The sequence below is a fragment of the Scyliorhinus torazame genome, chromosome 15 (assembly GCF_047496885.1).
Source record: "Scyliorhinus torazame isolate Kashiwa2021f chromosome 15, sScyTor2.1, whole genome shotgun sequence".
Classification (NCBI taxonomy): Eukaryota; Metazoa; Chordata; class Chondrichthyes; order Carcharhiniformes; family Scyliorhinidae; genus Scyliorhinus; species Scyliorhinus torazame.
Window position 1 is genome coordinate 51,893,877 of NC_092721.1, and position 15,887 is coordinate 51,909,763.

General features: G+C 54.5%; 1 protein-coding gene across 3 annotated transcripts in view; it reads right to left on the reverse strand.

Annotated features, from left to right (window-relative positions):
• abcc4 (ATP binding cassette subfamily C member 4 (PEL blood group)) overlaps positions 1-15,887 on the reverse strand; it is a 742,685-nt gene that overhangs the window by 63,485 nt on the left and 663,313 nt on the right. The gene's annotated exons all lie outside the window — the stretch shown is intronic.

Below are 15,887 nucleotides of genomic sequence, written 5' to 3' on the forward strand. Positions count from 1 at the left end.
GGACTTTTAAATTCAGAAACATATAACACAAAAAGACTAAGTGGTTCATTCCAACATTTGGACTAGTTGCACTTTTTAAATGGAGAATTGCCACGTGCCAGTCATTGGGTGTGACAGCTAGCCGATTACCAATATTAATTTGAAAATGTGATTAATTATGCTCTGTTCTATTCTTAAAAAGTTAGTTCCCTATGGGAACCAGGGGCGTCATTCTCCGACCCCCCAGAGGGTCGGAGAATGGCCGTTGGCCGCCGTGAATCCCGCCCCCGCCGGTTGCCGAAGTCTCCGAAGGGAGAAAAGTCGGCGGGGCGTTAATGGCGCCGCTGCCGCGGAGAATGTCACGGGTCTGCGCAAGGCAGCCGATTTTCGGCCTGCCGATATTCTCCCTTCCGGATGGGCCGAAGTCCCGTTGACGTGATGACCGTTCACGTCGACGTGAATCAAACCTCCTTTTCATCGACGTGACCCGGTGCTCCAGGCTCACGCCGACCAGCGTGGAGGTGAATGACGGCCTGGGGGGGTTGGCTCTGGGCAGGCAATGGCGTGGCCGCAGTCTGATTGCATGAGGAGAGGTGTGTCTCGGGTTGTGTGTGTGTGTGTGCGGCGGGGGGGGGGGGGGGGTGGTTAGAGTAGGCTGGGCTCCGGGGGAGTGCCGGGAGGGGGTCCGTGCCGGGGTGGAGGTTGGGAGGGGGGGGTCCGTGCCGGGGGGGGGGTCCGTGCTGGGGTGGAGGTTGGGGGTGGTCCGTGCCGTGCCGGGGTGGAGGTTGGGGGGGGGTCCGTGCCGGGGTGGAGGTTGGGGGGGGGCCGTGCTGGGGTGGAGGTTGGGGGTTGGGGGGGTCCGTGCTGGGGTGGAGGTTGGGGGGGGGTCCGTGCCGTGCCGGGGTGGAGTTTGGGGGGGGGTCCGTGCTGGGGTGGAGGTTGGGGGGGGTCCGTGCTGGGGTGGAGGTTGGGGGGGGGTCCGTGCCGTGCCGGGGTGGAGGTTGGGGGGGGTCCGAGCCGGGGTGGAGGTTGGGGGGGGGGCCGTGCTGGGGTGGAGGTTGGGGGTTGGGGGGGTCCGTGCTGGGGTGGAGGTTGGGGGGGGTCCGTGCCGTGCCGGGGTGGAGTTTGGGGGTTGGGGGGGGGGTCCGTGCTGGGGTGGAGGTTGGGGGGGGTCCCTGCTGGGGTGGAGGTTGGGGGGGGTCCGTGCCGTGCCGGGGTGGAGGTTGGGGGTTGGGGGGGAGTCCGTGCCGGGGTGGAGGTTGGGGGGGGGTCCGTGCTGGGGTGGAGGTTGGGGGTTGGGTCCGTGCTGGGGTGGAGGTTGGGGGGGGTCCGTGCCGTGCCGGGGTGGAGGCTGGGGGTTGGGGGGGGGGTCCGTCCTGGGGTGGAGGTTGGGGGGGGTCCGTGCTGGGGTGGAGGTTGGGGGGGGTCCGTGCCGTGCCGGGGTGGAGGTTGGGGGTTGGGTCCGTGCTGGGGTGGAGGTTGGGGGTTGGGGGGTGGTCCGTGCTGGGGTGGAGGTTGGGGGGGGGGGGGGTCCGTGCTGGGTTGGAGGTTGGGGGGGGGTCCGTGCTGGGGTGGAGGTTGGGGGGGGGGGTCCGTGCCGAGGAGGGGGATGGGAGGGCAAGTGAGTTGGTCCACCTGGCCAGGTGCCAGCTTCCAACAGTTGGACCCATGCGGTCCATGCCACCTGGCTGGGGGGAGGAGGGGATATGGGCAATGATGACATGTCGTTGTTCCCCTCCCCCCCACCAGGCCGTCATGTTTTCAGATCATCCAGCGATGTTGGCCGCTGTGGTGGCAGGCGCTCATGTCTATGTTGCACTGGATGAGGAGGAGGAGGAGGAGGAGGAGCGTGCCAGAGAGGCGGCGCAGGCTGCCGCAGAGGGGCAGGCGGCAGCCGCCCAGGCTGGAGGGACACCTGACCGACAGGACGAGGAGGGGGAAGAGGACGTCGCGGCCCCACGGCAACGGAGGCACCCGAGGGCGCCCCGTGTGTACCGGCCCCGGCAGTCATACCAGGACCTCACGGACCGGGAATGCAGGAGGAGACTCCGGATGAGCCGGGAAACCGTGGCACACATCTGCCACCTGCTGGCACACCTGTCACCGCGTGGCACTGGCGGGGGACACCCTCTCCCCGTGTCCGTCAAGGTTACGGTGGCCCTGAACTTTTATGCAACGGGGTCATTCCAGGCACTGAGTGGGGACCTGTCCGGCATATCGCAGACATCGGTGCACCTGTGCATCCGGGCAGTGACAGATGCCCTATATGCCATGGCGCACCGCTACATCCGCTTCCCCGTGGACCGGGCCAGCCAAGATGCCCGGGCCGTGGGCTTCTCTGCCGTGGCCGGGTTCCCCATGGTCCAGGGCGCGATCGATGGGATGCACGTCGCCGTGCGGCCACCTGCAGATAACAGGGCCGTGTTCACTAATAGGAAGGGGACCTATTCGATGAACGTACAGGTGGTCTGCGACCACCGCATGATGATCCTGCACGTCTGCGCCCGTCACCCAGGCAGTGTACACGACTCATTCGTGTTGTCGCGGTCATCCATCCCCGGCATGTACGAGGGACGCCATCCCCGGCTGAGGGGCTGGTTGCTGGGCGACAGGGGCTACCCATTGCGATCGTGGCTGATGACGCCTATACGGAGGCCACGCAATGAGGCGGAGAACCGCTACAATGATGCCCATGTAGCGACAAGGGGAGTGATCGAGAGGTGCTTTGGCGTGCTGAAGATGCGTTTCAGGTGCCTGGACCTCTCTGGGGGCGCCCTCCAGTATCGGTCAGATAGGGTCGGCCGCATCATTGTGGTGTGCTGCGTCCTGCACAACATAGCCCAGCAGAGGGGCGATGTGCCGCAGGCAGAGGAGGGCGGAGTGGAGGAGCAGCAGGAAGAGGCCCAGTCCTCCCCAGATGAGGGGGATGGGGGCAATGGTCAGGGCAGACGGGGTAGACACAGGCGGGTGGCTGTCCACCGTTACCGGCTGGCCCAGTGGGCACGGGACAGACTGATAGATGCCCGCTTCACTGACTAGATGGGCGTGGGAATCGGGTAGTATGGCCACAGACCGCACACCATGGCAACAGCCGACCACCCACACCCCCCACCCATCCACCCACCCAGCACCCTCACTCCCTTCCCCAACCCCACCCACCCCACCCGCATGCACACCCCCCCCCCATTGCTGATCCACCTGCGGCACAACGGGCCGGGCTCACACAGTTGCGGGTGGACGCGTGTCTATCGCAGGCCATGGAGGATGATGACAACCCGCCCTGCGATGAGCTCCTGGCTCTACATCGTTGGACTATGTCTGACCCATGGCCACAGTACCACCATCCACCCGGACCATCCCTGCATGCGGCTGTGACACTGCAGCGCACGGTCCCGTCCTCTGCCCGGGGGATGTTGATGGCGGCACAGGGGGAAGGGGGCAGACTCACCTGGGTCTGAGGTAAGACCACCCCTCACACACACACTTGCGCTCAACGTACATGACACCCCCGCACACTTTGGACAGAGCACAAAGGCAGCTTCGGTAGGTGTAACATTGACTTTAATAACCAAAGGAGTTCATGCACGTGCCCTAGCCCCTAAAACTCATCTGTGCCCTGCACCCGTGCCAACTTACTCAGTGTCTAATTGTTTGGCCTTACGGGCCCTTTGACTACGTCTACGTGGTTCCCCAGACGGTACAGCAGAACTGGAGGTGGACTCCTGTGATTCCTGCCCTCTGACACTGGATCCCTTTGGCGGCCGTTTCCTGGGGCGTCCTGGCCTAGATGGGCCAGGCTGCGGCCCGGGCGACTGGGATGGCGAGCTGCCAGCCTGTCCTGCCCGTTGCCCACCCAATGCACCTGGGACGGAAGGGGGGGAGTCCGAGGTGTCGCAGTGTACCGGGATCTCCCCTACAGAGGGAGCCGGGACGGACCACACCACCTCCTCCTCCCTCGGGGTGCCCGATGACCCCCAGGCCTCTACATGGGTGGGGGATGCGAACGGACTGGCCATCCGACGCCCCCCCGACATCTGGCGCTGCCAGTCCTGGAGGCCCGTGCTGGTATCGACAGGGGTCTGCAGGTTTGCAGCCATGGAGCCCAGGGGGTTGGCAAACCCTGTCTGTGACAGTGCGACGCCGGCTCGCACATGGCCACTGGCGCCGATGCCCTCAGCGATGGCCTGCAGAGACTGGGCCATGGCCTGCTGAGGCTGGGCCATGGCCTGCAGAGACTGGGCTATGGCGTTGAGCGCCTCTGCCATCTGGCGCTGGCACTGGCTCATGGCCTCCTGTGAGAGGGCAGCCATTTCCTGGGCCACAGACGCCGCCTGCACGGAAGGCCCCAGGCCTCGCAAACCGTTCCCCATGTCTGACACCGTCGCACCCATTGCCTCCACCACGGACGCCACCCGTGCGGTGTCAGCCTGGGTGGCACGCATGACCGGCACCACTCCCAGCTCCTGGACGCGGGTGGACTCCTCCACCTGCGACCGCAGCCGCCGCAAGCCGCCCGTCACCCTCTTCGCTCGTCTCCGGGTCGGTGGTTGCATCGGATCTATGTGTGGGTGTGGTAACTGCAGGAACCCGGGATCCATCTGGGCGGCAGATGTTCGCTTGGGCTGGGCTGCCCTCCGACCGCCCGGTCCCTCTGCTGCTCCTACCTCCACCTGCTGTACCGTGACGGCTGTGTTGTGCGCACCAGTGAGTGTACCAGACGCCTCATCACTAAAGTGCCCAACCGTGGTGAGTGTTTCTGCGATGGTGGAGGGTGTTGGTGACAGCAGTGGCGTTGTGTCGTGCTCTTCGTCCCACTCTGAGTCCATGGCACTTAGGGGTGGGGGTTCGTCTCCACCCATCCACTCTGAGTCACTGTCCGGTATTTTGTCTTCCTGGGTAGTGCTGTCCCGGGTAGGGGTGTCCTGGGTAGTGCTGTCCCGGGTAGGGGTGTCCTGGGTAGTGGTGTCCTGGGTAGTGGTGTCCTGGGTAGTGGTGTCCTGGGTAGTGGTGTCCTGGGTAGTGGTGTCCTGGCTCGGATGTGACGGGGGCCTGTGGCTGCCGCCCTCGTCGCTGGGTGGTCGCTCCCGCACGTGACGGGGGTGTCGTCTCCCTGTTGCTCCCGGTCTCTCCGTCTCCCGTGGTGTGCGAGGGGCATCCTGCGGGCGTCGCATGCTGGAGGGTGCGGGTCTCTCCGTCTCCTGTGGTCTCCGAGGGGCATCCTGCGGGCGTCGCATGCTGGAGGGTGCGGGTCTCTCCGTCTCCTGTGGTCTCCGAGGGGCATCCTGCGGGCGTCGCATGCTGGAGGGTCCGGGTCTCTCTGTCTCCCGTGGTCTCCGAGGGGCATCCTGCGGGCGTCGCATGCTGGAGGGTGCGGGTCTCTCCGTCTCCTGTGGTCTCCGAGGGGCATCCTGCGGGCGTCGCATGCTTGAGGGTGCGGGTCTCTCCGTCTCCTGTGGTCTCCGAGGGGCATCTGCGGGGATGGGTGCCTGGACGTTTGGTCCTGCGATACACAATGAAGCATGCATGGTTAGACATCAGGCAGTGATCAGGTGATACGGGGGAGGGGGATATAGGGGAGGGGGGATATGGGGACGGGCTGTCGGTGGCTCACTCACTAGTACGCCCCCGACCTCTGCATCAGCAACCTCCCGGTCCTCAGGTCCGCCAGCCAGTTCCAGGGCCCTTTCCTCGTGTACGGTCAGTGGCCTCTCATCAGCGGGCCCTCCTCCAGTCCTCACATGCTCCCTATTGTTGTGTGCGCGCTTCTCCTGTGGGGGGGGGGGGGCAGGGGTAAAAGGCAACAGTGTTAGGCAGGTATATGAATGCACGCCATCGGTTGCGCGTGCATTGCAGAGGTTAAGGTTAGGGCTGGATTCACTTGGGGATATGGGGGAGGGGGGGATATGGGGGAGGGGGGATTATGGGGGATATGGGGGAGGGGGGGAAATGGGGGAGGGGGGGAAATGGGGGAGGGGGGATATGGAGGATATGGGGAGGGGGGATATGGGGGAGGGGGGATATGGGGATATGGGGGAGGGGGGGATATGGGGGAGGGGGGGATATGGGGGAGGGGGGGTTATGGGGAGGCTCACCCTGCCTGCTCTGACGAGGTCGTTCACCTTCTTGTGGCACTGGGTGCCTGTCCGTGGTGTCAGGGCCACAGCGGTGACGGCCTCTGCCACTTTCCTCCACAGACGCCGGCTGTGGCGTGGGGCAACTCTGCGGCCGTGCCCGGGATACAGGGCGTCCCTCCTCTGCTCCACCGCGTCCAGGAGCGCCTCCACATCGCGTGACTCGAACCTCGGGGCTGAGCGACGGCCAGCCCTCCAGTCGGGTGTTGCGGTCGGGTGTTCCGGTCGGGTGGGGGGGGAGCAGCGCGGCCTTATGAGCCGTCACGCCATGCAGCGCGTATGACGCTGCACGGTGTGAACCACTGCGCAAGCGCGGATCCCGTTACGTCGCTGCTAGCCCATTTCGGGCCGGAGACTATTGACCCATTTTTCCGACGTGACGCAAGTCGGATTTGCGCCGTTTTTTGCGCCTATTGGCGGACTTTCCGCCGATAACGGAGAATTTCGCCCCAGGTTTGCAACCTGGGTGCCATCATTTCACTGAAAGCACTGAAACTAAAATCCCTGGAAAAAATTGTGCTAAGTGGCTGTAAGACAAAGGAATACAAGAAATAGGAAAAGGCCTAGATCATATAGGTGTGGGCTTGGGTAGGGTGCTCTTTCAAAGAGCCCGTGCAGACTCGATGGGCCGAATGGCCTCCTTCTGCACTGTAAATTCTATGAAAAAAAAATATTGCCCACTGAGCCTGCTCTACCATTCAATATGAGCCTGGCTGATCTCGAGCTTCAACTTCATTTTCCTGCCCACTCCTCATATCCCTCGATTCCCTGGGAGACCAAAAATCTGTCTAGCCCAGCCTTAAATGTGACCAACAATGCAGCATGCACAACTCTCTGGGGTAGAGAATTCCAAAGATTCACTGCCCTTTGAGTGAAGTAATTTCTCCTCATCACAGTCCTAATCAATTGATCCCCTATCCCAAGACTGTGCCTCCATTTTTAGATTCTCTGACTGGTGGAAACAATCTCTCAGCGTCCACCCTATGGAGGCCATTCAGAATTTTGTAGGTTTCAATGAGATGTCCTCTCATTCTTCTAAACTCCAGCGAGTATAGCTCCAAATGCTGAACCTTCCATCATAAGACAACTCCCTCATCTCAGGGGCCAACTTTGTGAAGATTTGTTGTTCGATGAAAGTATATTCTTCCTTAAACATGTAAACCAAAACTGCACACGGTGTTCAAGCCGTGGTCTCACCAAAGCCCTGTACAAGTGAAGTGAGATTTTTTTATTTCTGTCCTCCAATCCCCTTGCATCCCCTTTGCCTTCCCAATTGGTTGTTGTACCTGCATGCTAACATTCTGTGTTCCTTGTATGAGCATACCTTGTAAGAGTTTTCTACAGTAAAAACAGTAACAGAGATGTGGAGGAAAAGATTGCAATGCAGATTTTGGATAGGCGCAGTAGTCACAGGGTAGTTGTCATGGGTGACTTTAACTTTCCAAATATTGATTGGAACCACTATAATTCGAATAGTTTGGATGGGGCTGTTTTTATCCAGTGTGTGCAGGAGGGTTTCCTCACACAATATGTGGATAGACCGACAAGAGGCGGGGCCACATTGCATTTGGTACTGGGTAATGAACAGGGCCAAGTATTAGATTTGGTTTTGGGAGAGCACTTTGGAGATAGTGACCACAATTCGGTGACTTTCACTATAGCCATGGAGAGGGATACGAACATACGGCAGGGCAAGGTTTATAACTGGGGGAAGGGTAATTACGATGACAAGAATTGGGGAGCATAAGATGGAAACAGGAACTGTCAGGGATAGGCACAATTGAGATGTGGAGCTTGTTCAAGGAGCAAATACTGCGTGTCCTTGATATGTATGTCCCTGTCATGCAGGGAGGAAATGGTTGAGTGAGGGAACCATGGTTTACAAAAGAGTTGTCTTTCTCTTGTCAAGAGGAAGAAGGGGGCTTATGTAAGGATGAGAAAACAAGGTTCAGTTAGGGCACTTGAGGGATACAAGATAGCTCGGAAGGAGCTCAAGAAAGGGCTTAGGAGAGCTAGGAGGGGGCATGAGAAGTCCTTGGCGGATAGGATCAAGGAAAACCCCAAGGCTTTTTACACTTATGTGAGGAATAATGGTAAGGCGTTTGATAAGGTGCCCCATGGTCGGCTCATGCAGCAAGTAAGGAGGCATGGCATAGAGGGAAATTTGGCCGATTGGATCAGTAACTGGCTATCACATAGAAGACAGAGGGTGGTGGTAGATGGTAAATTTTCATCCTGGAGCCCAGTCACCAGCGGTGTACCACAGGGATCAGTGCTGGGTCCTCTGCTATTTGTGATTTTTATCAATGACTTGGATGATGGAGTTGAAGGTTGGGTTAGTAAATTTGCTGATGACACCAAGATTGGTGGAGTAGTGGATAATGTGGAGGGCTGTTGTAGGCTGCAAAGAGACATTGATAGGATACAGAGCTGGGCTGAAAAGTGGCAGATGGAGTTTAACCCTGAGAAGTGTGAGGTGATTCATTTTGGTAGGACAAATTTGAATGCGGATTACACAGTTAACAGCCGGGTTCTAAAGAATGTGGAGGAGCAGAGCGATCTCGGAGTTCATGTCCATAGTTCTCTGAAAGTTGCCACCCAAGTCGATAGAGCCGTGAAGAAAGCCTATAGTGTGTTAGCATTTATTAACAGGGGGATTGAGTTTAAGAGCCATGAGGTTGTGCTGCAACTGTACAAGACCTTGGTTAGACCACATTTGGAGTATTGTGTGCAGTTCTGGTCACCTCATTATAGGAAGGATGTGGAAGCATTGGAAAGGGTGCAAAGGAGATTTACCAGGATGCTGCCTGGATTGGAGCATAGATCTTATGAAGAAAGGTTGAGGGAGCTAGCGCTTTTCTCATTGGAGCAAAGGAGAATGAGGTGACTTAATTGAGATGTATGAGATGATGAGAGGGGTAGATAGAGATGACGTTCAGTTACTTTTTCCTCGGGTGGATGTAGCTGTGACAAGGTGGCATAACTATAAGGTTCATGTTGGAAGATATAGGAGGGATGTCAGAGGTAGGTTCTTTACTCAGAGAGTGTTTAGGGTGTGGAACACACTCCCAGCTATGGTAGTGGAGTCGGACACTTGAGGAGCTTTCAAGCGGTTATTGGATAGGCATATGGAGTGCACTAGAATGATTGGGAGTAGGTTGATTTGATCTTAGTTTCAGACTAGTTCGGCATAACATCGTGGGCCGAAGGGCCTGTACTGTGCTGTACAGTTCTATGTTCTATACCCAAGTCCTACTGAACTTCGACATTTACAAGTTTCACACCTTTTCAAATATATTCTGTGTTTCTATTCTTACGACCAAAGTGAATTTGAGAACTTGCTGGTATTATGGGCCAGGGTTTAGAGAACACCAAAGCATATCATGGAGTTCACCTGACCCACGACTTTTGATAGATTTTGGTTATGGGGAGCACAAGGGACCACTTTACAGGTGTGATGCAACAGAGATCTAAAGTATTTTTAAACAAAACAATGTTTATTCTATGAATCCAGTTAACATTTTATAAAGACACAGTAAATATCTTATCAACTACCAACACTCATACCCCCCCAAAGATACAGTACTCTATAGGTAACCCGTAGTAACTTTCCTAACAACATCCATAAGTCAAAGACTCTTTTTAACAAAGGTTTGCATTCAGAAACAGGTATTACTTTGAAATCATCAAGTGATCTGGAGACATTCTTTAGCATGCAGAGAGAGAGACCAAATACACCTCCTTGGTTTGAATGTAGCTCTCCAACTGAAAACAAAACTAAAACTCAGCTACAAAACAGTTTCCAGCTCAAATCGAAAGTAAAAAGCAGACCCATATCCTTCTATACCCACCCTGTGTGAAGAAATTTCCCCTTGGGTCTCTTTTGTATCTCTCCCCTCTTACCTTAAATCTATGCCCTCTAGTTCTAGACTCCTCTACCTTTGGGAAAAGATGTTGACTATCTTCCTTATCTATGCTTCTCATTATTTTATAGACCTCTATAAGATCACCCCTAAGCCTTCTTCGCTCCAGGGAAAAAGGTCCCAGCCTATCCAGCCTCTCCTTATAGCTCAGACCATCATGTCCTGGTAGCATCCTCGCAAATCCCTTCTGCACTCTTTCTAGTTTAACAATATCCTTCCTATAATAGGAGGACCAGAACTGAACACAGTATTCCATGTGATTAGGAATTTTCAAGCGGTTATTCGATAGGCATCTTACTAATGTCTTGTACAACTTCAAAAAGACGTCCCAACTCCTCTATTCAATATTCTGACCAATAAAACCTAGCATGCTGAATGCCTTCTTCACCACCCTGTCTATCTGCGGCTCCACCATCAAGGAGCTATGAACCTGTACCCTGAGATCTCTTTGTTCTGTAACTCACCCCAACTCCCTACCATTAACTGAGTAGGTCCTGTCCTGATTTGATCTACCAAAATGCATCACCTCACATTTATCCAAATTAAACTCCATCTGCCATTCAACGGCACACTGGCCCAATTGGTCAAGATCCTGTTGCAATCTTATGTAACCTTCTTCACTATCCACTATGCCACCAATCTTGGTGTCATCTGCAAACTTACTAACCATGCCTCCTACATTCTCATCCAAACCATTAATATATATAACAAATAACAGTGGACCCAGCACCGATCCATGAGGCACACCGCTGGTCACAGGCGTCCATTTTGAAAAACAACCCTCCACAACCACCCTTTGGCTTATGTCGGCAAGCTAATTTCGTATCTAATTGGCTACCTCACCCCGGATTCCATGAGATTTAACCTTTTTCACAACCTATCATGCGGTACTTTGTCAAAGGCCTTGCTAAAGTCCATGTAAACAAAGTTGACTGCACTGCCCTCATCTACCTTCTTGGTTACACCTTCAAAAAATTCTATCAAATTATTTAAACATAAATGGGTATTTTGAATTCAGGGACTTGGAGCCAATGGCAATTATAAAAACAGGGATGATTGGCAAAGAGGCCTTGGCGCAAAGTAGGATACGGGCAATTTTGAATGTGATGTTCAGTACACTTGAAGGATTGAGGATGACAAGTCACAAAGTTCCCTCCAAGACACACACCATCCTGACTTCAGTGTTACTAGAATTCTCGACGTACCACCACTGAGGGAGTGACAACAACACAAGGACCACAGCAGTTCAAGATGAAACCAGCAGTTAAGGGCAAAGGGAGAAGGGTAGTAAATGAACCTGCTCCTGAGAACAATTGGGAAAAGACAGCAGAGAAAGATTGCAGATAATCAGGGGACAGATGTTCAGGATTGTAAAGAGTAGGTTTAGGGCACACAGCAGGGTTTATTTCTTTAAATGCAGGACAATCAATCGCTGCAACTAATTGCCAGGAAGGGTGGTCAAATCAGGACATTGGACTCATTCAAGAATGCAACAGAAGCATGATCAGGTTGGTAATTCTCTGGGGTCAACTTACAACACTTTGTGACGTATTTACCATCATATGATTAGCAAGATATTATAGTTTAAGTCACTGCACACAATGCATATAACCAGCTGCATCATCAACCACTGATTCCTGCTAATTTCGTTAAATGTTGTGCAACATTACGACTTTGGCCTGCAGTGCAATGTCGAGAATGATAGGCACATATCTAGGAGTTACTAGGTTGCGAAGTTTTTAAGTTCTTTTAGTTGAAGGATTGGTTAGGGGAAGTATTTTTTATTCCAAGTATTTCCCTATTTTGTAGAGGCTGTTTTGTGAGGCTAGGCTCCAAGCTCTGATTGGGAATCAAGCATTCAGGTCAGTATTCCCAACTTTCCAGCACTCATTTTGACCCTGATTTTCCTATCCATATTCTCATCAAGCAAGATTCCACATCCACAGGATAGGCTCCATTATGTACTCATAAAAGTATGATTTCCAGGGCAACATGATGGTGTAGTGGTTAGCACAGCTGCCTCACGGTGCCGAGATCCCAGGTTCGATACTGGCTCTGGGTCACTGTCCGTGTGGAGTTTGCACATTCTCCCCGTGTTTGTGTGGGTTTCGCCCCCACAACCCAAAGACGTGCAGGCTAGGTGGATTGGCCACGCGAAATTGCCCCTTAATTGGAGAAATAAATTGGGTACTCTAAATTTCTAAAAAAAAAACTATGATTTCTCTTTTATAAAAATGCCAATTTTCTTATGTTAGAAACTAAAATGGCATCACTGAGTGGTAATATAATTTTTTGAACTACTGTGCCCCAGTAGTAAAACTCAGGATGGGATTTTCCATTCCCATCAGCAACAGGCATCACGGTAGGTTGGACTGGAAAACACATAGCGCTGCAAAAGGTCAGTTTCCAGCTGGTGTGAAAACGATTTGCAATTTTCCACATTTTCTGTGTGGGTCGGGTTATGCCATGTCGGGAATTACTTTTGCATGTCTTTGCATCTCATGAATACTCATTCCAGCTCGCTGGAATCACGCCCCCACTCCAAATCCAATGGCCACATCGATGGCTAATTCGGGGCTGGTTTAGCACAGTGGGCTAAACTGCTGTTTTGTAATGCAGAACAATGCCAGCAGCGCGGGTTCAATTCCCGTACCGGCCTTCTCGAACAGGCGCCGGAATGTGGTGACTGGGGGCTTTTCACAGTAACTTTAAGCCTACTTGTGACAATAAGCGAATATTATTATTATTATTATTATTAATTGGACTTCGGTGAATCACGACCAGATATAACAGATGTGCACCTGACAAAATTCACTTAATCGCAACTTTGAGAGGTGTGTGTGCAGCCGCTCTGACTACGAAAGCTGCTCAGGCAAGGCCAGCAGGAAGGAGAGTGAGGGAGATCTTTGCAAGGCACACGCTTGACGAGAGGAGGGGGCAAGAGTTAGACAAGACAGAGGAGCTGGTGGGGTCATGCATGACTCGGGGGGGGGGGGGGGCGGGGGGGAGAGAGAGGTTGCAGGGAGGTTGAAACCAGACATGGGTTTTTTTGAATATAAAAATTGGCAAGTCATGTTGCAGCTATATAGAGCCTTAGTTAGGCCACACTTGGAGTATAGTGTTCAATTCTGGTCGCCACACTGCCAGAAGGATGTGGAGGCTTTAGAGAGGGTGCAGAAGAGATTTACCAGGATGTTGCCTGGTATGGAGGGCATGTGCTATTAGGAGAGGTTGAATAAGCTCGGTTTGTTCTCACTGGAACGATGGAGGTTGAGGGGCGATCTGATAGAGGTCTACAAAATTATGAGGGGCATAGACAGAGTCAGAGGCTTTTTCCCAGGATAGAGGGGTCAATTACTAGGGGGCATAGGTTTAAGGAGCGAGGGGCAAGGTTTAGAGGAGATGTACGAGGCAAGTATTTTACACAGAGGGTAGTGGGTGCCTGGAACTCGCTGCCGGAGGAGGTGGTGGAAGCAGGGACGATAGTGACATTTAAGCGCCATCTTGACAAATACATGAATAGGATGGGAATAGCAGGGTTCGGACCCCGGAAGTGCAGAAGATTTTAGTTGAAAAAAAAAAAATTTTATTCAAATTTTCACAAAATATCAACAACAAAGTACAGAAAGAAAATAAAAGAACCCCCCTCCATATACATAAATAATAAATTAACAGCTTTCATCAACACAAAGGCCAAAATACACGCCCACTCAAGAAAAATGACCCCCCCCACTCCCGGTTGCTGCCGCTGCTGACCATCTTCTAACATTCTGGCAGGAAGTCTAGGAACGGTTGCCACCGCCTGAAGAACCCTTGCACCGATCCCCTTAAGGGGAATTTCACCCTCTCCAATTTAATAAACCCCGCCATATTGCTGATCCAGGATTCCACACTTGGGGGCCTCACATCCTTCCACCCCAAATATTGCGAGCCCCCAGCCCGGCTTGACCCTTGAATCTACCACCCTCGACACCGTCCTCGTTACACCCTTCCAAAAGTCCTCCAGCGCTGGGCAAGCCCAGAACATGTGGGTGTGATTTGCTGGGCTCCCTGAGCACCTAACACACCTGTCCTCGCCCCCAAAGAACCGGCTTATCCGTGCCCCGGTCATGTGAGCCCTATGCAGCACCTTAAATTGTATGAGGCTGAGCCTTGCGCAAGAGGAGGAAGAGTTCACCCTCCCCAGGGCATCCGTCCACATCCCCTCGCCAACCTCCTCACACAACTCCGCCTCCCACTTACCCTTTAGCTCCTCCACCGAGGCCTCCTCCTCCTGCATCACCTGATACGTTGCCGAGATCCTTCCCTCTCCAGCCCACACCGACAGCACCCTGTCCTGGACCCCGCATGGCAGCAACAGTGGGAACTCCACCACCTGCCGCCGAACAAACGCCCTTACCTGCATATATCTGAAGGTGTTCCCCGGGGGGAGCACAAACCTCTCCTCCAGCTCACCCAGGCTCGCGAACTTCCCGTCAACAAACAGGTCCCCCATCCTTCTAATACCTACCCTGTGCCAGCTCAGAAACCCTCCGTCCATCCTCCCTGGGACGAACCGGTGGTTCCCCCGAATCGGGGACCACACCGAGGCCCCCACCTCCCCCCTGTGACGTCTCTATTGCCCAAAGTTTTGAGGGTAGCCGCCATCACCGGGCTCGTGGTATACCTCGTTGGAGGAAGCGGCAGCGGCGTCGTCACCAGCGCCTCCAGGCTCGTGCCCACACATCTCTAGCCTCTTCCATGCCGCCTCGTCCCCCTCCATCACCCACTTACGCACCATCGCCACGTTGGTGGCCCAATAATACCCACAGAGGTTAGGCAGCGCCAACCCTCCCCCATCCCTGCACCACTCCAGAAACACCCTTCTCACCCTCGGGGTCTTCTGCGCCCACACAAACCCCATAACGCTCCTGTTAACCCGCCTGAAGAAGGCCCTAGGGATCAGGATGGGGAGGCATTGGAACAGGAACAAAAACCTCGGGAGCACCAACATTTTAACTGACTGCACCCTACCCGTCAGGGAGAGTGGCAGCACGTCCCACCTCTTAAACTCCTCCTCCATCTGCTCCACCAGCCTCATGAAGTTAAGCTTATGTAGGGCCCCCCAGCTCCCTGAAACTCCTCTCCGCTCTTTTTAGCGGGAGCTCACCAATCCCCCTCTCCTGGTCTCTCGGATGCACTACGAACAACTCGCTCTTCCCCATATTAAGCTTGTACCCGGAGAAATCTCCAAACTCCCTAAGGATTCTCATCACCTCCGGCATTCCCCCCACCGGGTCCGCCACATATAGCAGCAAATCATCCGCATAGAGCGACACCTGATGCTCCTCCCCACCCCGCACCAGCCCCCTCCAGTTCCTCGACTCCCTCAACGCCATGGCCAGGGCTTCAATTGCCAGTGCAAAGAGCAGGGGGGACAGGGGACACCCCTGCCTCGTCCCCTGGTATAGCCGGAAATACTCTGACCTCCTTCTGTTCGTGGCCACACTCGCCATCGGGGCCTCATACAGCAGCCTCACCCACCTGACAAACCCCTCCCCGAACCCAAACCTTTCCAACACCTCCCACAGGTACCCCCACTCCACCCTATCAAAGGCCTTCTCCGCATCCATCGCCGCCACTATCTCCGCCTCCCCTTCCATCGCTGGCATCATTATAACATCGAAGAGCATCCGGACATTAGTATTCAACTGCCTCCCTTTCACGAACCCCGTCTGATCCTCGTGTATGACCTGCGGCACACAGTCCTCTATCCTCATGCCCAAAATCTTTGCCAGCAACTTTGCATCTACATTTAAGAGTGAGATCGGCCTATATGACCCACACTGTAGGGGATCCTTGTCCTGCTTCAGGA